Source organism: Pseudophryne corroboree, chromosome 6, assembly GCF_028390025.1.
Source record: "Pseudophryne corroboree isolate aPseCor3 chromosome 6, aPseCor3.hap2, whole genome shotgun sequence".
Taxonomy (NCBI): Eukaryota; Metazoa; Chordata; class Amphibia; order Anura; family Myobatrachidae; genus Pseudophryne; species Pseudophryne corroboree.
Genome location: NC_086449.1, coordinates 154,684,406 through 154,711,989, shown reverse-complemented (window position 1 = coordinate 154,711,989; position 27,584 = coordinate 154,684,406). Strand labels below are relative to the sequence as shown.

At 46.2% G+C, this 27,584-nt stretch overlaps 1 long non-coding RNA gene across 1 annotated transcript in view; it reads right to left on the bottom strand.

The window, feature by feature from the left end:
• The window catches only part of LOC134935073 (uncharacterized), a 47,289-nt gene extending 38,973 nt beyond the window's left edge, over positions 1-8,316 (bottom strand). Inside the window, exon 1 of the long non-coding RNA XR_010179878.1 lies at positions 7,977-8,316. This is a non-coding gene — a long non-coding RNA (uncharacterized LOC134935073). The remainder of the gene's footprint in view (positions 1-7,976) is intronic.
• Positions 8,317-27,584: the final 19,268 nt, after the last annotated feature.

Genomic DNA, 27,584 nt, shown 5'->3' with positions numbered 1-27,584 from the left:
ACCAGATGCTGCCTGTACAGCACACGCATATGGGGACGATGCTCTTTCAGTGCAGTGAGTTGCAGGCTGTAGAATAAAAGCTCACTCACACTTGCAGCATCTAGTATGCAAAATGCAAGAGAACACAATTTTTTTTCTACTTTTTAGATGTGTTTTTCTTGTGAGGAACCATAAAAAAAAAAAAAAAAATGTGGTACCAGAATAAAAAAATGTAAGGTGTAATGCTCAGAAATGCATGCCACACTCTCAGTGGAGTCTTAGGAGAGGAAAGGGCTGCATGCAAGCTCTGTGCGGGCCCTTTCCTCTCTGGCAGCAGCTGCATCGCTGTAAACTCTGTGCCAGAGTCTACTGCGCATGTCTACAGAAACATGGCACGCACATCTTATTCCCGGCGATGACTCTACTGCACATGCGAAAATCACCGGTAAAATGGCCAATGCACTATTTTCCCAGTGATTTCTGTCTGCAGCACCAGCCGATGTTGAATTCCAGAGAGGCACGTATAATAAAATGGGTGCAGAGTGTGTATTGTGGACCCCCAGGGGCCTGTGTGCCCCTGTGCATCCATTATAGACTACACGCATGGATCCCCATAAAAGTAATAGAGATATATAATGCATACAGTTTACCAACTGGTAACCAATCTCTATAGACAAGCACAGATGCCTGGAATCCTTGACCCTATGTCATTCTTATTATTTAAAAGACAAAGAATAACTGTTATAAGGTATGCAGTCAAAATGTAAACATTTACAATGTCAATGCCACAATAACTACAGTTATGCGGTGGGATGTAGTGGAGTCCAAGATCGTCGGAGGTGAAGAAAGCCGGCTGATCTCAGACATTTTTTTAAAGTGGCAATCATTATAGGACAAAACCATGCCTTGTAAGTGATTGCCCCTTTAAAAAAAAACTGTGAGATTGGCCGGTATCCCATATCTCCAGCGATCTCGAATCCATTACATCCCACCAATGATGTCAACGTGTTCACATGTGAAAAATTGACATACAAAATGTTAACTTTCTGCGGGGAATGTATGGTTATGGCTATGCTGCAGCAGTGGAAGGTTGGGGTTAGTCTACATAGGGGGAGGGTTGAGATTGTGCCATGGGAAGGAGGGTTAGAGTTAGGCACTAGAAGGAGGACTAGGGTTAGGGATACTCACCACTGTAACCATTGCAGGATGATCCGGAAGTCAGGAAGATGGTGTACAACAAAATATGTGTGTACAGTATATATATATATATATATATATATATATATATATATAAATATATTAGTAATACTTTTCCTAGAAGCAAATCCCACCTCAAATAGTTGAGCAACATTTTAGGCATAATTAACTTTAATGATGAAACACCACAAAAGCATGTAATAAAGAGTAACAATGTTCTCGGCAAGACACAAAGCATGAAAGCTCTGGAACGAGGAGATGCATCGAGCACTGAATCATAAATTGGCCGCCACTGGATATGGAGAGAAGCACATCATATGTGACCTGGGAGACTTAGGGTTCTATTTACTAAGCCTTGGATGGAGATAAAGTGGACAGAGATAAAGTACCAGCTCCTAACTGCCATGTCACAGGCTGTGTTTAAAAATGGCAGTTAGGAGCTGGTTGGTTCAGACCTTATCTCCGACCACTTTATCTCCATCCAAGCCTTAGTAAACAGACCCCTTAGTGAGTATTCACTTCCGAAATTGGAAAAGTTCAATTTGAAAAGATTAAATCTCAGTCAATGAGTGTACACCATTTTGAATTTGGTGACACCAATAATGGCTTGCTGTTAGTTAGTCATTCAGAAGGCATTATAGCTCCACCTCCTGTCTCCAGCAAATCTTAGCCAATGTGAGTGTTGAGAAGTCAGTCCATCATGAACTGGGAAGTGTTCTTAATGAAGGAAGATACCAGATGCCAGAAGAAAAAAGGGAAGAAGAGCCACCAGAAAGAAGAAAGAGAAGACATTGAAGCAATGATAAGAGAAGACGGAAGAGCCAGGACAGCAAGGAGACCATTTGCAAAGGAGTTTATGCTTGCCCCCATGCTCATGGGATGAAGATATAAACATAAGGAACATACTATGGAAAACACCTGTGGTGGCATGTACTAACCTTAAAAATGTATCCAAACTCTGAAAATGGCATTTTCTGAGTTTTGACTGCATTCCCATTTGTACCAAGCTCCAGAAAGTGATACATTCTGGAGCTTGGACTCAGTGAGTTGTGCCATCTTTGGGTGGCATTACCCCACTCTTCACATTTCTCCCTGAGAGGGATCGAATCCCTCCCAGCACCCCAAAACTTTGAAATCCAGTGATCACAAAGGACAGCTCTTATTGGGTTTGCTGGCGTTTGTGATGTTAATCACATTTCTAGTTACATACTAGCATTATTAACGCCGGTATGACCCTGATAAGTGGTGGGGTGTATCAAATTGCAGATGTGATGCTTAATAAATCCTGCCCCTAGAGATAACAGAAGATACAGTACCTGGCAAGCTGATGATGACACTGTGGGGAACTGCAGAGCCAGGGGAGGCAACCCATGACAAAGAGCTTCCCCAGGGTACCCAACTTGTGTCCACCAATTTGGCTGTTGAAGTACTGTAAAACCTGTATTTACAACTGGACCCCAATGTTTTGGGGCACTAGGCCTGTGTACATATATATTTGTACATTAGCCTTTGATGTGTGCAGTATATAGGGGTCTAGTGTTAAGGCTCATATATGACCCTGGTGATTTTTGCCCTTTGTATGTATAGTACAAAGGGGGTCATTCCGAGTTGTTCGCTCGCAAGCTGCTTTTAGCAGCTTTGCACACGCTAAGCCGCCGCCTACTGGGAGTTAATCTTAGCTTATCAAAATTGCGAACGAAAGATTAGCAGAATTGCGAATAGACACTTCTTAGCAGTTTCTGAGTAGCTCCAGACTTACTCGGCATCTGCGATCAGTTCAGTGCTTGTCGTTCCTGGTTTGACGTCACAAACACACCCAGCGTTCACCCAGACACTCCTCCGTTTCTCCTGCCACTCCCGCGTTTTTCCCAGAAACGGTAGCGTTTTTTCACACACACCCATAAAACGGCCTGTTTCCGCCCAGAAACACCCACTTCCTGTCAATCACATTACGATCACCAGAACGAAGAAAAAACCTCGTAATGCCGTGAGTAAAAAACCTAACTGCATAGCAAATTTACTTGGCGCAGTCACACTGCGGACATTGTGCATGCGCATTAGCCACTATTCGCTCCGTTGCGAGAAAAAAATAACGAGCTAACAACTCGGAATGACCCCCAATATACTGTATGTCCCATATAGGCTAAGTCGGTTACATAAATGTCATGCCAGGCTGCGACTTTTCAATAGTCACAGACTAGCATGTTATGCAGCATTCCGTGATGCAAGGTGCCGCATTAAGATGAGCATGGGTAGAGATTCTGTACCATATTTTGTTCTGTGGCCCCAACATCTTCTTTCCCATTCTAGAGTTGTTTGACCTGCATCCCAGGACAAGCCGCAGAAAGCTGAAGGTGAGAGCAGGTGGAGTATGATAAGTGCCCTACTATGCCATACCACAACATCCTCCCCTCTCACAAAAGTCAGATGCACTGAGGGAAATTATTAAAACTGAACTTTTTTCTCACTACTCTATGGGACAAAAGAAGATTTACCTGGCCTAATATACTATAGAATAGTGCTGTATGAGGTTCTAGCCGAAACTTGCAGCTAATTGAAACTAAGGGGGTTATTCAGAGTTGGAGCAGTTTTTGTTATTTTAGCAAAAACTGCTACCGATAAAAACGCATGCTAAGGGCCGCCCAGCACAGGGAAAGGCTGCCCAGCATATGTAGCTACACCCAGCAATGCGATCCCATTTCAATTGCAATTGCATTGCAGAATTTGGAATAAGAAGTAGACCCCCTGCATACGCAGCCAGGCTGTGCATGCTATCACGTTTCCTGCTCCACTCACCCCCAACGCCGCATTCACATCCCTGAATGCCCATCATCTGTCAATCACTATGCAATCACATCCTTCCGGGATGCAATTCCATAGTGTAAGCTTGCGCATGTTTGATGCAATTGCTGCGCATATGCAGATAAAAATCGCCCATTTGTAAATTTGCAGCAATAGCGTCCACCACTGAATACCCCCGCCCAATCTAAATTGCAGTGTAAAAATAAAGCTGTTTAACATTTGTGGGCTACATGCAAAAGCAGAGAGTATTTACCCTGCGCAGAAAAAATATAAATGTATTTGCTCCCTTTACATGGTAACATGGTTTGTTCCAGACACAAAGTTGCTTTTTATGCTTTACTTACAAATCTGAATCAGGACCTTTATTATTCATTATAGGGCTGATTCAGAGTTGGATGCTTTAGCGCAGCTGTTGCAACAGAGGCTGTGCTAATTATGCTGAAGCCGTCTTAAGTAAAGTAATGCCTGCTGTCGGCCCTTCAGATGCAGCATCCCTCAGGAAACTGCAGGAGCCAGTTAAGTAGTATCCTAGGACACAGCCACTGGCTTTAGCACTCCCAGAAAATGGTGCCAACACGCCCCTGTTTTGTGAAACGCTGCTTGTTGCTGCCCCCTATAAACCCGCATCACGTCTACTGTATCATGATGTGGCATGCGGAGAATTACGAGTGACATCGCAGACCCAGATCTGCACATATGCAGTGCGGCTCCTGAACATGCGCAGATCTGAAAATGTTGTCAAACTGTAAAAAAATCACCGCCACAAAGGGTCCACCACTGAATATGCCTGTAAGTGCGGAGTGAAGCATTATAACCCCAATGAGGGATATGTAACAGTGTGTTATTAGAGAGACCCTGTATGACTGTAAAACGTTATGCCTGGTGTACACAGTCCATCTACTTTCCTTTTGTTTTCATGAGTAGAAATGCTTAAGAGCAGATGGGCAGCTATCCCCATGCCTTTTCTATGTGCTTGGTACAGCTAACAGCAGTTTGTGCACAGTCAATGCATTGTAAAGTCCCATCTGTTAAAAAACCTAATAGTTGGAGCAGCAATTTAAGCGCATTTTGTCGGATCCACATGCAGCTACAGACACGCTGGTTTAAAGCACTGTAAATATTACCCAGAAGAAGATTCTAAACAATTGAGCTTATTGCTCTGTAGGCTGCAGTGCCATACACAACTGAGCTCCGTTCATTTCTACACCGATTTCTGTGGAGAAAATCATTTTGCTTAGTAATTCTAAACTTAGCACACAAGGGCCCGAAGGCTACAATAAGCCTCCTAAAATCTACACAGCCTGGAAGTTTCTTAACTGAGATGATTGGGGATTAGATGCTACAGACTTTGAGTCTGAATTTGGCAAAACTGTAGAAGGCTGGAATTTGTTACAGATTGAGCTAAAGTACAGTACTCATATATTTTAGAAGTGTTCCATTCTATTTTATTGATTTCTTTTTTTGTACAAATGTATCACATTCACTATCACGATGTAAAATATTTTGACGCCTTGGGGATTCTTTGTTGTCAGAATCTAAATTGCGAGAGTATCTGGACTCTTTCAGAGTTGATACATATCTACTGCAACTCTTTCATAAAGTAAAGTACATAGCCTTCTTTGTGAATTTGACTGTTAAAAGCTCTTCCCACATCTTTAGGACCTCAATAATAGCACACTTTCTAACTAGCAAATAATTTAAGGAAATGGAGATGTTGCACATCTACAGTATATCAAATTCTATGGGGGTCATTCCGAGTTTTTAGCAGCCGTGTAAAAGAATTGTCGCCGCCCACCGGGGAGTGTATTTTCGCAAGGGACACTTCCGGTTTCTCTGGTTCCTTCTAGCTTAGGTCAGACTTCACAAAAGCTAGGGGGTGGCACAGTTAGATTGGCAGAAGGGAAGCTAGTGGTATAGGTGCACAGCACTGGGAGGACAGACAAACGCAGTAGGTGTATAGAGACCTGTGTGCAACCCATCAAATTCTGCGCCCGGGCACGTGTCCCCTAATCCCCCTCTAGTTGCGGCTATGAGCTTGAATGCTAGTAGCTAAGCAGGGCCGAAACTAGGATTTTTGTCACCCGGGGCAAGGGAGTAATTTGGCGCCCCCACCCCCGTGTCTCTGCAACACATATACCTAATAACACAGCACCTCTAGGACTATCGCACAAAGCATACCTCTATAATATCACCACACCTCTAAGACTATCGCACAAAGCATACCTCTATAATATCATTGCACCTCTAGGACTATCGCACAAAGCATACCTTTATAACATTGCACCTCTAAGAGTATCACACTTATACTCAATGGGGTCAATTCAATTCGGCAACTTATGAATAGCGCCGGGAATTAGCTCCCGACGCTATTCAATTCAGCTCCAGTTAAGTCGGCGATGTCCCGTTCTCGCCGACTAAACAGGTTGAATTGTCGGGAGAACGGGCATTCTCCAACTTAACTCCCGGGCGCGAGGCTGATTCCCGACAGAATCAGCCTCGCGCCGGCCGCGAGGAAGCACTTTTGTCGGGTTTGAGAGAAGAATTCCCGACAATTGCGGGTAACTAGCAGCTGAATTGAATAGCGTCGGGAGCTAATTCCCGGCGCTATTCATAAGTTGCCGAATTGAATTGACCCCAATGACTACACCACACAAACACCTAATAACACTGCACCTCTACGACTATACCACACCGCATTTTGTATGTCTATGGCCAGACTTATAACCCGTGCTAGCTACAGTATGTCACTCTATTGAGCTTTTTTGCTTGCAAGGCCTGACAAAAGTGCTTTGATACATACATATGGAAACGACTTGCCTAACCAGTGACATGCAAATGGTGACGCTAGGCTCAGAAGCAAAATAGATGTAGTCACAAGTTGGTCACACTATGCAGATTATTACCACACTCACAAACTTTCCTGGAACGTGGGGTAAAAGGAGCAGCCATGGAACATGTATCACCCAGACGGCATTGTCTACTGCAATGATACATGCAAGCAGTCATTTACATTACTATATTGCAAGCTGGGGCTTAATTATCACCTTGCAACTGCATAAGCAAATATGCCTCTGTTTGTCTCCACTTCTAATAATCTCCAGTACCCACCTATGAATGTAGAAAACAGCAGGACATTAGCAACTCAATTCCTGGGCAATGAGTGGGAAACCAACTTGTAAGCAGTGAGTGACACTGGCGTAGTGGGGAATCAAGGTCCCCTGTGCCCAAAATGAATTGTGTGGGATGCGTTTAATTTGCCAGCTGTTGGGATCCCAGTGGTCAGGATACTTACACCGGAATCCTGACAACCGACAATGCTGACAGCCAGAATTCCAGCTCACCAGGGTTATTCCCATTCTTGGGTGTCCAAACGCCCATAGAGTAGGAATAGATCCTGTGGCGGGTGCCACGAGCCCGAAAGAGGACTCTTGCGCTCACCCTTTTGCCGGCATTCTGGCGGGCGGGATCCTGCTGTCGGGATATTGACAGCCGGCATCCCGTCCACCAGTAAAACATACTGAATCCTATTGCGTTAACACTGGAAAGCACACTCCCATAAACACATACTGGTAAACGTCAGAATCATTTATAGATTTAAACCAGAACAACACTGTACAACACAATGTTGTTTACACACTGTTCTGCTGTCCCACTAACCTTCTATATACTGTATATACTGTACCAATAAATGCATCAGAATGGTATCACAGAAACATGCAATTAAGCATATAACACTTTTTATACAGTAGCTGCAAGAAGACACAGGAGGGGCGCAGAAACCGTATAAATATAGATTAGAACCTGGGACCTACAGTATACATATGTATATATACTCCATTCCCTCCACTGTCATTATCACTACCTGCCCCCACATGTCTGTTTGAGACCATGCAGCCCTCAGTCATCTATTTCAGCCTCCAGTGGAATGACTGAAGGAAGGAGCGATCAGGGACACAAACGGTCAGCTAACCTCTGACACAAGTCACAGCAGCACTTACCACCAGTCACACGAGCCCAGCCAAGATGCCTGACTCTCCCTCACAGCATGCAGCTCCCAGCCCAGGCCAGCTCCTCGTCTCATCTGGGAGGCGGAGCTTGCTTCCCTGAGTCTGGCTGGGAGATTGAAAGGAAGGAGACACTGAGACAGCAGGGGACGCGACCCGGAGCCAGCCTTGCTGCACAGTGATGTCAGATAAGATTCGTCAGTGATGATGCTGATGTGACCAGCCCATTTCCGAAACCAGGGGAAGAGCTGTGGCTGGTAGGACCCGCGGCCTGCACAACATATACAGCATTTAATGAGTCAGACTGACTCATAGTGCCGGATGCTGCGGGTCTCTGCTCTGCGGCGGGTACTGGTGCAATGCACCGGATGGATGGCGTCTAGTTCCAGCTGAGGCGGACACCCTGATGGTGACCATGTTGGAGGTTGTGCGTTTTAGCGCCCCTCAAATCCGGCGCCCAAGGCATGTGACCCCCTAGCGCCCCCCCCCCCCTTTTCACCAAAGAAATATGAAGGACCCCTATGAGGATATTAGCCAACAAAAACTTCAATGTGGGTGTTATCTCTATTAACTTCATTCCCTAATCTGTGATTGTTTCCCACATCTTGCACCACTGGCCCCTGTTTACCTTACTTTCCACTACGCATTACCACAACATTCCGGGGAACTGCTGCTTGTCACCATTAGCAACCTTACTAACTATGTATAAAAACTAAACAGAGACATGCCTAACCACTTCAATCACCCCTATATCAATTCTGTAATACTCTGCTCTATCTAGTCAATCTCCTTGCATTCTTACCTCCTGATTCAAAATGGATGTTACTAACTCACAGCTGGTTCGTTCTTCCTTCTTTCTTTCACACACAGAGAGGCCAGTTTCTCATATACCACTACTCAATGAATGACAATTGTTATGGAGAAAGATATTATATTTTACTCCTGTCCATGACTGCAAGACCGTGATGCTTGTTCCTTTTAAAACTGAAATGTCAGACAATTATGCACTCAATTACAAAATAAAATATATCCTAAAACACATTCAATGTAAGCTAACACTTTACTATATTTACTATGTTAGGCTTTGTCTAGTCAAGCAAACTACACCACAATGAGATAAATAAAGTATCCTAGACAAATCTCATTACAAATTACTAGATTGATTCTTTCAGGACAGTTACACGTTTTCTACTGATGGAATATATTTATATATATTTATATACACTATCTATTCAACATTCACTTATCTACCACTACAATAGAACACATTTTTCTTCAAAAATATATTTTTTTTACACTTCACATAACAATTAAACATTCGTGAAAACCTAATTTCTCTGACGTCCTAGTGGATGCTGGGGACTCCGTAAGGACCATGGGGAATAGACGGGCTCCGCAGGAGACTGGGCACTCTAAAGAAAGATTTAGGACTATCTGGTGTGCACTGGCTCCTCCCCCTATGACCCTCCTCCAAGCCTCAGATTTCTGTGCCCGGCTGAGCTGGATGCACACTAGGGGCTCTCCTGAGCTCCTAGGAAGAAAGGGTTAAAAAGAGAGGGGGGGCACAATTTAGGCGCAGTATACAATATATATAGGCAGCTATAAGGGAAAACACTCTTTTTATATGTGATATCCCTGTGATATATAGCGCCCTGGTGTGTGCTGGCATACTCTCCCTCTGTCTCCCCAAAGGGCTTTGTGGGGTCCTGTCCTCTGTCAGAGCATTCCCTGTGTGTGTGCTGTGTGTCGGTACGGCTGTGTCGACATGTATGAGGAGGATAATGATGTGGAGGCGGAGCGAATGCCTGTAAATGTGATGTCACCCCCTGCGGGATCAAAACCGGTGTGGTTGGACTTATGGAAGGATTACGTGAAAGTGTCAACTCCTTACACAAAAGGTCGACGACACAGAACAGCCGGCTACTCAGCTTGTGCCTGTTCCAGCGTCTCAAATGTCATGGGGGGCTCTAAAAACGCCCGCTACCTCAGATGGCAGAAACAGATGTCGACACGGATACCGACTCCAGTGTCGACGAAGATGAGACTAGTGTACCCTCCAAATAGGTCCACCCGTTACATGATTGAGGCAATGAAAAATGTATTATCCATTGCCGCCAGACGGGGGTTATGGACTCGGCAATGGTCAGGCGATGCCGACTCGAATCGGCACATGGAAGTTTTGCCCTATAAGGGGGTAAAACTGTTTGGGGATGGTCTTTCAGACCTCGTTTCCACAGCTACTGCTGGGAAATCGACTTTTTTGCCACAGGCTACCCCACAACAAAAGAAAGCACCGTATCATCAAGTACAGTCCTTTCGGCCCCAGAAAAGCAAGAGGGCTAGAGGCTCATCCTTTCTGCCGAGAGGCAAAGGTAGAGGAAAAAGCTGCAGCACACAGCTAGTTCCCAAAAGCAGAAGTCCTCCCTGCGTCCGGTAAGTCCACAGCATGACGCTGGGGCTGCTCAGGCGGACCCGGGTACGGTGGGGGCCCGTCTCAGAAATTTCAGCGCCCAGTGGGCTCTCTCACATGGATCCCTGGGTCCTTCAAGTAGTATCTCAGGGGTACAGGCTGGAGTTCGAGACGTTCTTCCCCCCGCCGTTTCCTAGAATCTGCCTTACCGGCACCTCCCTCTGCCAGGGAGGCGGTGTTGGTGGCTATTCAACACTATAATCACAACAAGTGATTGTCAAGGTGCCCCTCCTTCAGCAAGGAAGGGGTTACTATTCCACAATGGATGTGGTACCGAAACAGAACGGTTCGGTGAGACCCATCTTAAAATTAAAATACTTGAACTTTTATATCAGAAGATTCAAGTTCAAGATGGAATCGCTCAGGGCGGTTATTACGAGCCTGGACGAGGGGGATTACAGGGTCTCCCTGGACATCAAGGATGCGTACCTGCATGTCCCCATTTACCCTCCTCACCAGGAGTACCTCAGATGTGTGGTACAGGACTGTCACTATCAGTTCCAGACGCTGCCGTTGGAGTTGTCCACGGCACCGAAGGTCTTTACCACGGTAATGGCCGAAATGATGATACTCCTTCGCAAGAAGGAAGTTTTTATTATCCCGTACTTGGACGATCTCCTGATAAAGGCGAGGTCCAAAGAACAGTTGGTAGTGGGGGTAGCACTCTCTCGGGAAGTGCTACAACAGCAAGACTGGATTCTCAATATTCCAAAGTCACAGCTGGTCCCGACGACACGTCTTCTGTTACTGGGAATGATTCTGGACACAGACCAGAAAAGAGTGTTTCTTCCAGTGGAAGCACACGAGTCCTGGAAAAAATGGTAGCTTCGTACGAAGCATAATTCCATTCGGAAGGTTCCACGCAAGGACGTTCCAGTGGGACCTGTGGGACAAATGGTCCGGGTCCCATCTACAGATACAACAGCGGATAACCCTGTCGGCAAGAAACAGGGTGTCGCTGCTGTGGTGGCTGCAGAGGGCTCATCTACTAGAGGGCCGCAGATTCGGAATACAGGACTGGGTCCTGGTGACCACGGAGGCCAGCCTTCGGGGCTGGGGTGCAGTCACACAGGGAAGGAGATTTCGCTTCACATAAATATTCTGGAGCTAAGGGCCATTTACAATGCCCTAAGCCAAGCAAGGCCCCTGCTTCAGAACCAGCCGGTACTGATCCAATCAGACAACATCACGGCGGTCGCCCATGTAAACAGACAGGGCGGCACAAGAAGCAGGATGGCGATGGCAGAAGCCACAAGGATTCTCCGATGGGCGACCTACACCCGGGAGAATGGGGACTTCTTCCAGAAGTTTTCCAAATGCGGGTAAACCGTTGGGAATGACCACGGGTGGACATGATGGCGTCCCGCCTCAACAAAAAGTTGAAAAGATATTGCGCCAGGTCAAGGGACCCTCAGGCGATCGCTGTGGACGCTCTAGTGACACCGTGGGTGTACCAGTCGGTTTATGTGTTTCCTCCTCTACCTCTCATACCCAAGGTACTGAGAATAATAAGAATGCGAGGAGTGAAAACCATACTCGTGGTTCCGGATTGGCCAAGAAGAGCTTGGTACCCGGAACTTCAAGAGATGCTGGCAGAGGACCCTTGGCCTATGCCGCTCAGACAAGACCTGCTGCAGCAGGGACCCTGTCTGTTCCAAGACTTACCGCGGCTGCGTTTGACGGCATGGCGGTTGAACACCGGATCCTAAAGGAAAAGGGTATTCCGGAGGAAGTCATCCCTACCCTGATCAAAGCCAGGAAGGATGTCACCGCAAGACATTATTACCGCATTTGGCGGAAATATGTTGCTTGGTGTGAGGCCATGAAGGCCCCGAAGGAGGAATTTCAACTGGGTCGATTCCTACACTTCCTGCAAGCAGGGGTGACGTTGGGCCTCAAATTGGGGTCCATCAAGGTCCAGATTTCGGCTCTGTCGATTTTCTTCCAGAAAGAACTGGCTTCACTGCCTGAAATTCAGACTTTTGTCAAAGGAGTTCTGCATATTCAGCCTCCTTTTGTGCCCCCAGTGGCGCCTTGGGATCTCAATGTGGTTTTGGCATTCCTGAAATCACATTGGTTCGAACCACTTAAGACTGTGGAATTAACAACAATAACAACCCGATTTGTTTGTAACAATAACTATGTACAAGTATTGCAGACAATCCGCACTTGGGATGGGCGCCCAGCATCCACTACGGACTACGAGAAATAGATTTATCGGTAAGTAAAATCTTATTTTCTCTGACGTCCTAAGTGGATGCTGGGGACTCCGTCAGGACCATGGGGATTATACCAAAGCTCCCAAACGGGCGGAAGAGTGCGAATGACTCTGCAGCACCGAATGAGAGAACTCCAGGTCCTCTTTAGCCAGGGTATCAAATTTGTAGAATTTTACAAACGTGTTCTCCCCCGACCACGTAGCTGCTCGGCAGAGTTGTAATGCCGAGACCCCCCGGGCAGCCGCCCAGGATGAGCCCACCTTCCTTGTGGAATGGGCCTTGACAGATTTTGGTTGTGGCAAGCCTGCCACAGAATGTGCAAGTTGAATTGTGCTACAAATCCAACGAGCAATCGTCTGCTTAGAAGCAGGAGCACCCAGCTTGTTGGGTGCATACAATATAAACAGCGAGTCAGACTTTCTGACTCCAGCCGTTCTTGAAATATATATTTTCAATGCCCGGACCACGTCCAACAACTTGGAATCCTCCAAATCGTTAGTAGCCGCAGGCACCACAATAGGCTGGTTCAGGTGAAACGCTGACACCACCTTAGGCAGAAAATGAGGACGCGTCCGCAGTTCTGCCCTGTCCGAATGGAAAATCAGATATGGGCTCTTATATGATAAAGCCGCTAATTCTGATACTCTCCTGGCTGAAGCCAGGGCCAGTAGCATGGTTACTTTCCATGTAAGATATTTCAACTCCACCGATTTGAGTGGCTCAAACCAATGGGATTTGAGAAAATCCAAAACTACATTAAGATCCCACGGTGCCACTGGGGGCACAAACGGGGGCTGTATATGTAGTACTCCTTTTACAAAAGTCTGGACTTCAGGAACTGAAGCCAATTCTTTCTGGAAGAAAATCGACAGGGCCGAAATTTGAACCTTAATGGACCCCAATTTGAGGCCCATAGACAATCCTGTTTGCAGGAAATGTAGGAATCGACCCAGTTGAAATTCCTCCGTGGGGGCCTTCCTGGCCTCACACCACGCAACATATTTTCTCCAAATGCGGTGATAATGTTGTGCAGTCACCTCCTTCCTGGCTTTTACCAGTGTAGGAATGACCTCTTCCGGAATGCCTTTTTCCCTTAGAATTCGGCGTTCAACCGCCATGCCGTCAAACGCAGCCGCGGTAAGTCTTGGAATAGACACGGTCCCTGCTGAAGCAGGTCCCGTCTTAGAGGTAGAGGCCACGGATCCTCCGTGAGCATCTCTTGAAGTTCCGGGTACCAAGTTCTTCTTGGCCAATCCGGAGCCACGAGTATCGTTCTTACTCCCCTTTGCCGTATAATTCTCAGTACTTTTGGTATGAGAGGCAGAGGAGGGAACACATACACTGACTGGAACACCCACGGTGTTACCAGAGCGTCCACAGCTATTGCCTGAGGGTCTCTTGACCTGGCGCAATACCTGTCCAGTTTTTTGTTGAGGCGGGACGCCATCATATCCACCTTTGGTTTTTCCCAACGGTTCACAATCATGTGGAAGACTTCTGGATGAAGTCCCCACTCTCCCGGGTGTAGATCGTGTCTGCTGAGGAAGTCTGCTTCCCAGTTGTCCACTCCCGGAATGAACACTGCTGACAGTGCTATCACATGATCTTCCGCCCAGCGAAGAATCCTTGCAGCTTCTGCCATTGCTGTCCTGCTTCTTGTGCCGCCCTGTCTGTTTACGTGGGCGACTGCCGTGATGTTGTCCGACTGGATCAACACCGGCTGACCCTGAAGCAGGGGTTTTGCCAGACTTAGAGCATTGTAAATCGCTCTTAGCTCCAGTATATTTATGTGAAAAGACATCTCCAGGCTTGACCATACTCCCTGGAAGTTTCTTCCCTGTGTGACCGCTCCCCAGCCTCTCAGACTGGCATCCGTGGTCACCAGGACCCAGTCCTGTATGCCGAATCTGCGGCCCTCTAACAGATGAGCACTCTGCAACCACCACAGAAGAGACACCCTTGTCCGTGGTGATAAGGTTATCCGCTGGTGCATCTGCAGATGCGATCCGGACCATTTGTCCAACAGATCCCACTGAAAAGTTCGTGCGTGGAATCTGCCGAATGGAATCGCTTCGTAAGAAGCCACCATCTTTCCCAGGACTCTTGTGCATTGATGCACAGACACTTTTCCTGGTTTTAGGAGGTTCCTGACAAGTTTGGATAACTCCTTGGCTTTCTCCTCCGGAAGAAACACCTTTTTCTGAACCGTGTCCAGAATCATTCCCAGGAACAGCAGACGTGTTGTCGGTGTCAACTGAGATTTTGGAAAATTCAGAATCCACCCGTGTTGTTGCAGCACTAATTGGGTTAGTGCTACTCCGTCCTCCAGCTGTTCTCTGGACCTTGCCCTTATCAGGAGATCGTCCAAGTAAGGGATAATTAATACGCCTCTTCTTCGAAGAAGAATCATCATTTCGGCCATTACCTTGGTAAAGACCCGAGGTGCCGTGGACAATCCAAACGGCAGCGTCTGAAACTGATAATGACAGTTTTGCACCACGAACCTGAGGTACCCTTGATGTGAAGGGCAAATTGGGACATGCAGGTAAGCATCCTTTATGTCCAGGGACACCATAAAGTCCCCTTCTTCCAGATTCGCTATCACTGCTCTGAGTGACTCCATCTTGAATTTGAATTTCTGTATGTACAGGTTCAAAGATTTCAGATTTAGAATAGGTCTTACCGAGCCGTCCGGCTTCGGTACCACAAATAGCGTGGAGTAATACCCTTTTCCTTGTTGTAGGAGGGGTACCTTGACTATCACCTGCTGAGAAAACAGCTTGTGAATGGCTTCCAATACCGTCGCCCTGTCTGAGGGAGACGTTGGCAAAGCAGACTTTAGGAACCGGCGAGAGGGAGACTTCTCGAATTCCAACCTGTAACCCTGAGATACTACCTGCAGGATCCAGGGGTCCACCTGTGAGCAAGCCCACTGTGCGCTGAAATTCTTGAGTCGACCCCCCACCGCTCCTGAGTCCGCTTGTAAAGCCCCAGCGTCATGCTGAGGGCTTTGCAGAACCCTGGGAGGGCTTCTGTTCCTGGGCAGGGGCTGCTTGCTGTCCTCTCTTACCCCTTCCTCTGCCCCGGGGCAGATATGACTGTCCTTTTGCCCGCTTGTTCTTATAGGACCGAAAGGACTGCGGCTGAAAAGACGGTGTCTTTTTCTGTTGGGAGGGGGTCTGAGGTAAAAAGGTGGATTTTCCGGCAGTTGCCGTGGCCACCAGATCCGATAGACCGACGCCAAATAATTCCTCCCCTTTATACGGCAATACTTCCATATGTCGTTTAGAATCCGCATCACCTGACCACTGTCGCGTCCATAAACTTCTTCTGGCAGATATGGACATCGCATTTACTCTCGATGCCAGAGTGCAAATATCCCTCTGAGCATCTCGCATATAAAGAAAAGCATCCTTTAATTGCTCTATAGTCAATAAAATACTGTCCCTATCCAGGGTATCAATATTTTCAGTCAGGGAATCCGACTAGACCACCCCAGCACTGCACATCCAGGCTGAGGCGATGGCTGGTCGCAGTATAACACCAGTATGTGTGTATATACTTTTTAGGGTAGTTTCCAGCCTCCTATCAGCTGGATCCTTGAGGGCGGCCGTATCAGGAGACGGTAACGCCACTTGTTTTGATAAGCGTGTGAGCGCCTTATCCACCCTAGGGGGTGTTTCCCAGCGCGCCCTAACCTCTGGCGGGAAAGGGTATAATGCCAATAACTTTTTTGAAATTAGCACTTTTCTATCTGGGTTAACCCACGCTTCATCACATACATCATTCAATTCCTCTGATTCAGGAAAAACTACAGGTAATTTTTTCACCCCCCACATAATACCCCTTTTTGTGGTACTTGCAGTATCAGAGATATGCAAAGCCTCCTTCATTGCCGTGATCATATAACGTGTGGCCCTACTTGAAAATACGTTTGTTTCTTCACCGTCGACACTAGATTCAGTGTCTGGGTCTGTGTCGACCGACTGAGGTAAAGGGCGTTTTACAGCCCCTGACGGTGTCTGAGACGCCTGGGCAGGTACCAACTGGTTTTCCGGCCGTCTTATGTCGTCAACTGATTTTTGTAATGTGCTGACATTATCACGTAATTCCATAAACAAAGCCATCCATTCCGGTGTCGACTCCCTGGGGGGTGACATCACCATTATCGGCAATTGCTCTGCCTCCACACCAACATCGTCCTCATACATGTCGACACACACGTACCGACACACAGCAGACACACAGGGAATGCTCTTATCGAAGACAGGACCCCACTAGCCCTTTGGGGAGACAGAGGGAGAGTTTGCCAGCACACACCCAAGCGCTATAATATATATGGGAACAACCTTATATAAGTGTTGTATCCTTATAGCAGCTTAAATATATAAAATATCGCCAAAAAAAGTGCCCCCCCTCTCTGTTTTACCCTGTTTCTGTAGTGCAGTGCAGGGGAGAGTCCTGGGAGCCTTCCTCACAGCGGAGCTGAGCAGGAAAATGGCGCTGTGTGCTGAGGAGAATAAGCCCCGCCCCCTATTCCGGCGGGCTTTTCTCCCGGAGTTTGAGATATCTGGCATGGGTTTAATACATCCATATAGCCTCAAGGGCTATATGTGATTTATTTTTTAGCCATAAAAGGTATTATACATTGCTGCCCAGGGCGCCCCCAGCAGCGCCCTGCACCCTCCGTGACCTATGGTGTGAAGTGTGTGACAACAATGGCGCACAGCTGCAGTGCTGTGCGCTACCTTCATGAAGACTGAAAAGCCTTCTGCCGCCGGTTTCTGGACCTTCAATCTTCAGCATCTGCAAGGGGGGTCGGCGGCGCGGCTCCGGGACGAACCCCAGGGTGAGACCTGTGTTCCGACTCCCTCTGGAGCTAATGGTGTCCAGTAGCCTAAGAAGCCAATCCATCCTGCACGCAGGTGAGTTGAACTTCTCTCCCCTAAGTCCCTCGATGCAGTGAGCCTGTTGCCAGCAGGACTCACTGAACATAAAAAAACTAAAAACTTTTTCTAAGCAGCTCCTTAAGAGAGCCACCTAGATTGCACCCTGCTCGGACGGGCACAAAAACCTAACTAAGGCTTGGAGGAGGGTCATAGGGGGAGGAGCCAGTGCACACCACCTGATCCTAAAGCTTTATTTTTGTGCCCTGTCTCCTGCGGAGCCGCTATTCCCCATGGTCCTGACGGAGTCCCCAGCATCCACTTAGGACGTCAGAGAAATCTTATTATTTGATATATGGCCCACATATCTATTTATTAAGATAGATGTTGGGTGATAATGTTAATAGGGGTTCCAGAAAATTTTATCTTTCGCAATTAGAAGGTCTCCTTTCAGTTTACAAGATAAAGTTCCTAGGCTTCTGTTGTCTCAAAGGGTTACATATAAATTCAGTATCTCACTGTCTCTACACAGGGAGGGCTTAGCTGGACTCTGAGGTAATCTTCCTTCTGTATAATACTGCTGGTATATAGATTTCCTTATACTCATATCCTGACTATAAAGCTACTCACATATAAAGGTACTCCCTGAGCATGGAAACATGTCTGTGAAGTTCTAGCACTAGTTTCTGTTCTAGATACACAGCTGACTAGTCACTGTCTCTAATAAACTTCTCTCCACTAAGAATAAAGCTTTTTACCTGCTCTGTGTGGAAATGGCTGTGTGTGGGGATAGGGTAAATATGCTTTACATCCCTCTCCAAGTACTAGTACTGCATCCTCCACACTGCCACTGTTCTCCATTAACCAGGCTTGACACAGCCCAGTTTTTCTCCTCAAAGGAGACTGCCAGGACCCAGGTAAGCTCAGCGGCACATCTCTGATTCCCTCCAGTCTGCTTTCGCACACAAAACAGATTGGTCTCCGCAAATGGAAACCTCAGCACACTCCTCACGACTCCTCTCCAGGTCAGTTACCTCAGCTCTGCTCTCATCAACTGCCTGTGGATTTTAACAGTCACTTGCCTTACCACATGACTCTGATCTTGTGACATGCTCCTGACCTACTCTGTTTGTGTCCACCAGATGCAAAAGGAGGTCACATATTAGTGTATTTAGGGTTGCATGAGTGGGGTGCCACAATTGCTCCTCAAACAAACAATCTCAGTCCTTCATCGGTCAAGTTGACAGGGCAGTAAAAGTATGCGTTTTTGTTGGCGGATTGTGATGCTGCACTACTTCACCTCCCAAACTCCATACAAACTGTGTCACTGACTCATTATTTTTTTTGCTTGTCTCATCAATAGCTGACCCCAGGGCCAGACACTTCCACACCTGTCAGGGAACAATCTCAGATCAAATTGCAACTATCCTGACCCAACAGTCGAACAACCACTGCAAATTCTCCTTGGTTGCAAGCAGAAGAAAAACTGACATGAGCTGATCAAGATTTTTCCCCTCAATGTACAGCACCAACAAATGGGAACAATCAAAGCAAGCCTCATTCCAAGTCAGTGCCTCTCTCAAACCACTCCAACACATTCTCCTCACCCCAAGCAAATGCACCCAACCTCAGTGAAAACAGAAACATCCCATGCCAAGGCATGCTTGGCCCCCCAGAATATACAGGAATGACTTACAACCAACACACACTCTGGGAGTCAAACCCTTAACCTACAGTGGAACAAGAGAGAAATATGAGATCAAAATAAACAAAAAGGCACAAACAGAAACACAACACCAATGTACCAGCAAGGAAAAGGAAGGGAAAATGTTAGAGTCAAAAATCCTGAATACCTAAGATCATATAGGTTCAGTATGAGTTACTGATGGATGGGATGCCAGTGGTCAGTATACCGTCAGCAGCATCCCGTCCATCAGAATCCTGAAAGCCCCCCATTAAGCCCCCTAAACCTCACCTTTTCCATACCCTAATGCTAACCCTCCCTTGTGGGTGCCTAACCCTCCCCGCTTGGTGCCTAACCCTCCCCGCTTGGTGCCTAATCCTTCCTGGTGGTGCCTAACCCTAACCCTCCCCAGGTGGTGCCTAACTGTAACCCTACCTTCCCCGCTGCCCAAACGTAACCCTTCTCGCTGGGTGCCTAACCCTAACCTCCTCTTTATGTGCCTAACCTTTCATCCCTGGTTCCTAACCCTAACCTTCCAGTTGCTGCACCCTAACCCCCTTTTGCTGACTAAAAATTTCATAACCAATCGGAATCCTCAAGCAGTTTGGCAAAATAAAAAGGCACCGCCACTATGTAACTAACCACTACAGTCCAAGAGCACCCTGCTTCAAACGTACAGCAAATGAAAGCTTCTGTCAAAGCCCAGACTTAAATTGGAGAGCCATAATCTCTAAAAGTATACAATTCTGATAAATAGAATGTTAAACCCTCAAAGTGGACAGGTCCAGTTACTTCTCTGCCAAACCCATTAATCTGCATGAAGGAGAGTAATTGCCTAACACTTGGCAAGTTGCATTCCTCCCAACTTTGGAAAGTTTGGAGGATGGACACAGACGCCACCTAAGGTGCGCGCCAAAAATAGGGGCTTGGCCTCACTGGTAGGGGTGTGGTATCACAGAAGTGCCGCAAATGAACCAGTGGTCTGATATGTGGGAGGGTGGATTTATAGCTTGTACCACCCCTAAATCGTCACCAGAACACCACTGATATATCATGCAAATGGGCAGAGCTGTAACTAGACTTTTTGGTGCCCTGTGCCAGAGAGAGAATTTGCACCGCCCCCCTTTCCCTCCATTTTTCCAATAGAGACATAAGGCGCATGCCTTGTGGTGAAGGGGCATGACAAGATTAATCCCAGAGAAAGCTCGTGCTGTGATGCCCCTTCCCACATTTTATATATATTATATTATATTATATATAAATAATACAGACACATTTATAGACCACTGCAAGAAAATGGATTTGGACACAAATCCTCGCTATACCACATTCATGCACTTAACTTGAGAGCTTGTTGTTATTCAGTTACAATACCCCTTATTAAATAACACATTTCAATATACTGCCAAACCCAAGATTCAAACCTAAAACCTGTTGAATTCTAATCAAACACCCTACTCCTTGAGTTATTTGATCCTGCATAAAAACTATGAACACTATATCACGCTACTGATACTGTACTTTGTAAAAAAATAATCAGCATTGCAGTTGAGCAGATCTATATAGTGTGCAGCTACACATCCAATCTCTTGCAGCCACACAGTACATAGATCTGCTCAGCCGCAATGCTGATCACCCCTTCACAAAGTACAAGGTAAGCTTCAAATAGTTAGAATTCTCTATCTTAGAATTATCTACATTTCTATGCAAGAGCAGATAGCTCAATGACTAGATTGACTGCAATGCCACAAGCAATGGGTTTGAATCCCGGGTATGTCAACATCTTGAAATGTAATAAAGGACAGTGTGATAATTGACAAGTGCCGCCAACAGCACACCCTACTCTGCAGCGCTATGTGCGGTGCCCCTTCCACACAAACCTAGTTACAGACCTGCAAATGGGCATCACTTCTAATGTTCCTGTTACAAAATGGAGGTATTCAGTGCTCTCCAGCCGCATTCTCTCTTACCTGCGCTGCACTCTGAGTCACTATCCATCATCCGCTGGCTCATCTGGCATCCTGCGCTGTCTGCCACTGCGCTGTGTCTCCATTATCGGTGCTCACAGGTCACAGTCTCCACTGCACACACCATGCCAGCAATTTCCTCCAAAACTAGTCATGGATGGATTCATGACAGTTCTGATCAGCTGACAGTACAAAGACCAATAAGGAACCAGTTCACAGTCATGTGATCTTCACCATTAATCAGCAGCTAGCCAGGGGTATAAATCCTGAATCCCAGCACAGGCAAATCGCCAGTGCTTTATTGTCGATCTACCTCGGAAGTGCTCCTGGCTCTCCTGTTGGATTCTAGACAAGTGTACTTTCAATCTGTAGCACTCCTCGGCTTCCTGAGCTATCCTGAAGGGCTGCTCGCTTCATCCTCACAGCATATCGGCATTCAATGGCACAACCAATCCCAGTGATCCTGAAGGTCTGCTTAGTCCATCCTCGCACATATCCAGATTGCCGAACTATCACGTCTTGAATGAGCAGATCCTATATGAAGAATGCCCAGTTCTGTCCTAAGACATCAAGCTAAAACCCAGCAGCTCACCCTACTCCAGATTCACAAATAACTTCAGCCATGACAGCTCCATTGTGAAAATAATGTGAAAAAGTTTGAGTACAAGCAGGTTCCTAGTTATCCCCTACCATCAGTGAGCCATGGATCTATGCACCATCTATGCACCATCTACACTCCAGTTATGCCCCAAACCTTAAGGAACCAGCTGCATCAATAAACAGCTGCAGCTGCCTACTGGACAAAGATGGCCCAAACAAAATGCACCCCATTAAACCTGACCAATAAGGGATCTCAGACTTTAAAATCCCTCCTGAGTTCATGGGCAACAAGAGGGAATGATGAGGAGAGGTCAATCAATACCCACTCACTTTTGACATTTTTGTCAAAAAATGTGGACCCTTCAAATGACCTTGCAAGCATAATTCAACAAGCCGAGAATGGAATGCAACTACTGCAGTTACACCCACTAGGACTCCCTTAAGCAAAGCAAAAAAAAATCCTGCAACTTCTCCATCTTCTCCTTTGAGAAGCATATGCTTACTTTATCAATCTCAATACTCAGATAACTCAACCTGGTAAGGGACCCTCAGTTTTGTCTTCTGCAATCAGCACACCACTGATATCAAGGCTCAGACTGGCCACATCAGGTCGCTGCACTTTTTGCGAGTGAAGGGTCCAGTCAGCAGTAAGTCATCCAAATAATGGTCCACACCACACTGACCCACCCAAGCTATGATATACCAGTGACATGCGATGAGGTGAGGCAGAGCCTTCCCTTTAATACTAACATATACGTCAGAGTTTTGACTATATAAAGTATGTGACAAATACAAACATTGTGTTAGAAAAATCTTCTTTGTATCATTGTAATAATTTTTATAGTCATAACTCTGGAGTAAAAAGTCTATGGCACCTATCTTTTTCACATATGTCTGATCAAAACTCACCAAATTTCCAGGAGTTATACTGCTGCACCTGTGTATAATGCCCACATGCACCCTTGTGCTCATATATTGTGTGTAAATCGAGATCTGGTACTAACCAGTGCCTCCTGAGCCATTTACCATGCTGCATGTCCCTGTAATACACCAAAAGGAAACAACTAAAACACTCAAAGAAGGCACAGTATCAGAACTCCCCATGGGAAGGCAACATATAATGTAAAAGTATAATTTCCCACTACAGGGCACTTCTGGTGAACAAAAACAGAATATATTACACTAGGATCCACCCTAAATGTGAAGTGTTAACATAAAAACAAAAATGTATTTGTGCTATATTGAGAGCTAAATGAGTGAATGTAGATGCAAACTCAAGGGATATATGTACATACTGTACACATTTTCAGAAGTAGTCCATCGGCAGAATGTAAAAGCGCCTGAGATTGCTAGAGGTGGGGGATGCCAGCTGATCTTAGAAACCATGATTTATAAATGTCAAAATAGCCTGGCCTGCTTAGCTGCTTATTAATTAACACCTTTAGAGGACTCAGGGGTAGATGTATTAAAGTTCCCTTTTCGATCATTAGATGCCGGGTCCTGCTTCACCGCATTATCGCGGTGAACCGGGCACCAGTATCGTCCAAATGTATTATGCTACCTTGAGCCATTAACGGAGTTCGATATTGCAGCCCTCTGGTGATATAGGAGCTGTTTTTTCTCCACCCCACAGATCTCATGTGCATGCGCTGGTGGTGTGTCCCAGCTCTCCTCACGTCTCTGTTCCGGCGTATGCACCAGCTGGGATTCCCAGCTCTCCCCACATCTCTAAGTGCAGGGATGCCATCTACACATTATATTTCACACAGCGGTCACGTGATACAAATAACTTTATTAAAAAGATTACAAAAAACATGGCCGCCGGAAGAAAAAACGAGATTAGGGAGTCGCACCGCATGCAAACAAACGGCAAAGTCGAAGACTGCAGGCAACAGAGCGGAGATCCAGAAAAGCTGTCCATACAATAGGTAAGTCCCGCTGCCGCAAGGCAAGACAGTGGCAATGGTGAAAAGGGAAGGAGCCTATAGCGCAGCACAAAAAAATACCACAATCCACAATCATACATCAGGAGGTGTGGTTACTGCAGCAATTAGCGTGCGCAGTTACCATTTTTACCCAGTAAACCAGTTCATACATGCCAGCTGATCTCAGAAACCATGTAAGTAATTATCCCTTTAAAAAAAGTCCAAGATCATCCGGCATCCTGCACCTCTGGTGATCTCGGACGCCATTACATCCCGCCGCATATGTCATTCAATCACATGGAAATGGATGTAATTTTTAGGTTGTGATTGTGTGGAGTTGGAGATGCTTTTATAACATATAATGTATGCACTCCCATAAAAAAAAAAAAGATTTTGCATCTACATTTATTCATCTACTGCTTAATATTACACTTTTTTTTGTTTTAACTGTCCACATAATGTAATACCCATTCATCAACCTAAACCACAGCAGAAAGAGTACGGGTGCAACATCAAAAGGCAGAAGGACAACTTGATATCCAGCTTCTCCATGAGCACTCCAGCAACAAATGACTCAACAACCTCAAGGCCTCCTGAAAAAAAAGACTGACCACCTGACCAAAATGACCAAAGTATGTTTTGTAATGAATCAGAAGGAATTTTTACTGTTCCTTCTTGAGCTATGCTCCATCTGGGGACAGAACCAGGTTAACAATGCATGGCATTGGGAATGAGAGGATTATGGGCCTAATTCAGACCTGATCGCAGCAGCAAATTTGTTAGCTAATGGGCAAAACCATGTGCATTGCGGGGGGGGCAGATATAACATGTGCAGAGAGAGTTAGATTTGGGTGGGTTATTTTGTTTCCGTGCAGGGTAAATACTGGCTGCTTTATTTTTACACTGCAATTTAGATTTCAGTTTGAACACACCCCACCCAAATCTAACTCTCTCTGCAAATGTTATATCTGCCCCACCTGCAGTGCACATGGGCGGTAATTCAGACCTGATCGCTAGGCTGTGTTTTCTCACAGCCTGCGATCAGGTCTGAGCTGCGCATGTGTATGCACCGCAATGCACAGATGCATCGGATTACTGCACCGGACATTGGTGCATAGCGACGGGATGGTACGAAACAAAACGATCGCACGGGCGATAACAAGGTGACTGAAAGGAAGAGGGCATTTGTGGGTGGCAACTGACCATTTTCAGGGAGTATCTGGCGTGCCCAAGTCTTGGAACCACCCTTCCAAGACTTGGGCACGCCAGATACCCACCCGTATCTGATGTCAATTCCCGTCCCAGAGAGGCTGAATTGATCGCAGCGGCTGAGTAAGTCCTGGGCTGCGCAGAGACTGCACAAAATCAGTTTGTGCGGCTCTGTTACACATGCATTCGCACACTTGCACAGCTAAAATACACTCCCCCAGTAGGCGGAAACTATCTGATCGCAGGGCTGCAAAAATCGCTCCCCTAGCGATCAGGTCTGAATTAGGCACATGGTTTTGCCCATTAGCTAACAATTTTGCTGCTTCAATCAGGTCTGAATTAGGCCCAATATGCTCTAAGCAGTTTCCATCTACACCATCTGTCAGAACACTGCAGGCATATCCCTGGTCATTTTCAAACTGGTAGGAACCCCCATCAATACCAATCCTTGCACATGCAAATGGAGGACCTCTGTGAACACAGACATTAGAAACACTACATTCTCTCAAGTATGATGCCACTCCAACCACTTGAGAATGGCATCTAAAAACACTGGGGTAAAAGCCTCACTTAGCAAGGTACATTGAATGGGGGAACCATCTGCCATTCTCATAGTACAGTAAGATAATTTTCCTTTAGGCTGCTGCCTGAAGAGGGAATGAAACAGAGATATTCCAACTGCACAAGGCTGCCTAAAACAGAGAGAATCCTGCTGGAGCCTTACAAAGCTGGGTGAAGTCCAGCTACACCTCCACATCTTTGCAGCCACAGGTTTATCATATTCCTATCAGCTTACTTGTGCCTAAAATTGTCATCATACAAATGCAATCATCACCCCTAGATTTATGGTATAGCCTGGGCACCAGGAACAGGATTTAAAGAAATATGAGGTTTTCAGCAGGACTGAACTCAATAAAACAAGTTTAGCGTACCGCTAAGCCAATTATCAAAAAAGTGGAATGCCCCTTTTTCCTTATGCCACCCTAATTCAGACCTGATCGCAGCAGCAAATTTGTTAGCTAATGGGCAAAACCATGTGCAATGTAGGGGGGGGGGGGCATGCAGAGAGAGTTAGATTTGGGTGGGGTGTGTTCAAACTGAAATCTACATGGCATTGTAAAAATAAAGCAGCCAGTATTTACCCTGCACAGAAACAATAAAACCCACCTAAACCTAAATCTCTCTGCAAATGTTATACTGTATCTGCACCACTTGCAGTGCACATGGTTTTGCCCATTAGCTAGCAAATTTGCTGCTGCGATCAGGTCTAAATTAGGCCCTAAGAGCCTTCTTAGACTCCATAATAAGCAAGAAAACATAAAAATTCCTACTGCAGTCTTAGAGCAATGAACTACCCCAGCACATGAACACTTGCACTCATCAAAGTGATTTATAAATGACAAAATAGCCTGTCCTGCTTAGCTGCTTTTTAATTAAAACCTTAAGAGGACTCAGGGGTAGATGTATTAAAGATCCCTTTTCGATCGTTAGATCCCGGGCCCTGCTTCACCGCATTACCGTTAACAGAGTTTGATATTGCAGCCCTCTGGTGATATAGGAGCTCTGTTTTTTCTGCACCCCACAGATCTCATGCGCATGCGCCGGTGGTGTGTCCCAGCTCTCCTCGCATCTCTGTTGCGGTGCATGCGCCATCTTGGGGTCCCATACATCAGGAGGTGCGGTAACTGCAGCAATTAGCGTGCGCAGTTACCATTTTTAGCCAGTAAACCAGTTCATACATCTGCCCCTCAGGGCCTAATGTAGCATGGATCACAAAATCTTTATCTAATGGGCAAAACGATGTGCACTGCAGGTGGGGCAAATATAATATTTGCAGAGAGAGTTAGATTTGGGTGGGGTGTGTTCAATCTGAAATATAAAGTGCAGTGTAACAATAAAGCAGCCAGTATTTACCTTGCACAGAAACAACACAACCCACCAAAATCTAACTCTATGTGCATGTTATATTTGCCCCACCTGCAGTGCACATGGGTTTGCCCATTACAGAAAGATTTTGCTTTTGCGATCAATGCTGAATTAGGCCCTCAGTGCCACAAGGGTAGGAAGAGAACCAAGACTACACACCTACACTCAATATTTCAGATTGCTCATCTGCAGAGACCCTGTAGAGTCTCAGGGGCAGCATGAAATGCCTTAGTGGGCCTTCTGTGATAGGACTCCAATGCCCAGATGCCAGAATAGAACACCATTCATGACCTGTAAAGCTGGAGAAAAAACACATAAGCAGTAGGAAAGGGAGAATATGTTGTAACCCAAGAGACAGCATCATCAAATGATGACACAGCAAAGGGACCACCTTGAGAGGTGGATAACAAAACCCTAGGCAGAGCAATGCCTGGGTGTAGACTGAAATAATCAAAATCAAGAGGGGATGATACAAAATGAGGGTCTAGCAGCAGACCCTGGAGACTGTGCATGAGGGAGCAAAGAGGCAAGACTAGCGATCAGCTGCTTCACTGGAGGAGACATCAATGTTACCAAAGCAGGAACTTGTGTACCCCAATCTACAGCTGCTCCTGTGATGGAATGACCAGCAAATGGTACCCCTAATTTCCAAAAAAGCCACAGCCAGGACCCACCAGTGACCCCTGTGGGAGACCCTTGTCTCCTAAAGGCCTGGA